Raw genomic sequence first — 2,738 nt, forward strand, 5'->3', positions numbered from 1 at the left:
TAGAAGGAGAATTTGAGCTTTGGTGTTGGAGAGGGTGCCATGTATTGCTAAGAAAACAAGCAGATTCATCCTGGAGAGGGTTAAACTGGGCTGTTCCTTGGAGGCAAGGATTCTGAGGCTTTGTCTGACTGACATACTTTGGTCATGTTGTAAGGAGGGACTGGTCCTTGGAGAGAGACATCATGCTTGGGAGGGTGGAGGGCAGGCACAGGAGGGGAAGGCCCTCTGGGAGGTGGATTGATTTGGTGACTGGGGCAATCGGGATGAATGTGTTGGAGACAGTGAGATTGGCACAGGACAGAGCAAAGTTTAGAGCTGTTGTACATAGAGTCACTATGAGTCGCAAGTGACTCGACGACACATAACAACAACAACTATAGTAGTTGGAGACTTCAATACACCCCTCTCAAGAAAAGACAGAACTACCAGAAAAAAACTCAACAAAGATGCTCAAGAATTAAACCACACAATAAACTAACTCGACCTCATAGATATTTATAGGCCAATGTACCCCAACCTCCCCCCCCCCACAGTATACCTTCTTCTCCAATGTACATGAAACATTCTCCAGAATAGATCACATTTTAGGTTACAAGGAAAGCATCAGTAAATTAAAAAACATAGAAATAATACAAAGCATTTTCTCAGACCACCATGCAACAAAATGAGAAACTAATAACAAGATAAAGGAGAAAAAACCCCATACATTTAGAAGCTGAACAACACCTTGCTTGAACATGAGTGGATACTAGAAGAAATAAAAAATGAAATAAAATTTTTCTTGAAACAAATGACAATGAAAACACCACTTACCAAAACCTCTGTGAAACAACAGTGATCCAATACCTTTTCCTTATTAAAACACCCAACAAAGTAGGATTGGAATGGAATTAAAAAAAATTTTTTTTATTACTAATTTGAATGAAAATTTATGGAGACTTTGAATTTCCATTCACTCATTGTTACACTTTTCTCCCTGCCCACCCCATACCTCCAGTACACTCTTCTCTTTGAAAAGTAAAAGAAAATTTTTTTCGTTGTTTTACAATCCCTCCCCCCAGGTCCACTCCACTATGTAGCCTTCATTCTGGACTCCTGTCATTGCAATAATACCTAATCACATATGAGAGGGGAATTTCTTCAGCACCGTAAAAATTATATACGCAAACCCAAGAGACAACATTGTTCTCAGTGGAGATAGATTAAAGCATTCCCCTTGAGGACAGGAACTAGGCAAGAATGCCCACTATTACCTTTCCTATTAAATATTGTATTGGAAGTCTTAGCAATAGCAATAAATCAAGAGAAGGAAATAAGAGGGAGGTATCCAAATTGGCAAAAAGGAGGTAAAATTATCTCTATATGTAGATGATATAATATAGTATACTTAGAAAACCCTAAAGACTCAATAAGGAAACTACCGGAAATAGTTGATCAACTCAGCAAAGTGGCAGGATACAAGATTAACATACAAAAATCAATTGGATTAACAAATGAATGGATAGAGAAGCTGTGGTATATTCACACAAAGGAAAACTATGCTGCATTGAAAAACAAGGAATTCATAAAATATTATTCAAAATGGGTGACCCTGGAAGACATTATGCTGAGTGAAATATCTCAGTTGCAAAAGGACAAATACTGCATAGTGCCACTGTTGTAAAACAGGATTGACATTGGGGTTGGGGGAGACTGAGAAATATGGGATAAATAATGTATACTGCATTGAAACAGATGAGGGAGAAAACTGTTTAAAAGGGATATGTGATTATGTATTATTGTCATGACAGGAGTCCAAAATGAAGGCTACATAGTGGAGTGGACCTGGGGGGAGGGATTGTAAAACAATGAAAGACTTTTTCCTTTACTTTTCACAGAGAAGAGTCTACTGGGGTGGGGAGGGGTGGGCAGGGAGAAAAGTGCAACAATGAATGGAAATCCAAAGTCTCTGTAAATTTTCATTAAAATTAATAATAATAACAATTTTTTAAAAAAAGAAAAAATCGGTTGGATTTCTCTACAGTGACAAAGAAAATACAGAACTGGAGCTAAGAAAAACAATACCCTTCACAATAAGTAATCACAAGATTAAATACTTGTTAGTAGACCTAACCAGAAGCACAAAGGATATATTAAAATAAAATTACAAAACATTACTACAAGAAACAAAAAGAGATCTGGAGACATGGAAGAATATACCTTGCTCATGCATAGGAAGAGTCAATATTGTGAAAATGACAATACTACCAAATGCAATTTACACATTCAATGAAACCCCAATACAAATACCAATTCCATTCTTCAACGAGATGGAAAAGATAATATCCAATTTCATTTAGAATGGAAAAAGGCCCCGAATAAGCAAAACACTCCTTAAAAAGAGAAACAAGGTAGGAGGCATCTCACTCCCTGATTTTAAATCCTACTACACTGCCATAGTGGTAAAGACAGCATGGTACTGGTACAATGACAGAAACATAGATCAATGGAATTGAACTGAGAATCCAGAAAGCAGCCCATCTACCTCTGGTCAACTGATTTTTGACAAGGAGATGTGTCACCGACCACCCGACTACGGTCGTGACAAGAAACTCAAGGGGTTTCTTGGTGAAGAGCAGGTGAGGGACGAAGTCGGCGAAAATGAGAGTCTGCACACCAGGATGATGTAGAGAGCTCTGATTTATTATGCTAAAAGCTTGCTTTTTATACATTTAAACTTGTTTAAACTTGACTTATAG

Source organism: Elephantulus edwardii, unplaced genomic scaffold (assembly GCF_000299155.1).
Source record: "Elephantulus edwardii isolate Elephantulus edwardi_28Jun2011 unplaced genomic scaffold, EleEdw1.0 scaffold00266, whole genome shotgun sequence".
Taxonomy (NCBI): Eukaryota; Metazoa; Chordata; class Mammalia; order Macroscelidea; family Macroscelididae; genus Elephantulus; species Elephantulus edwardii.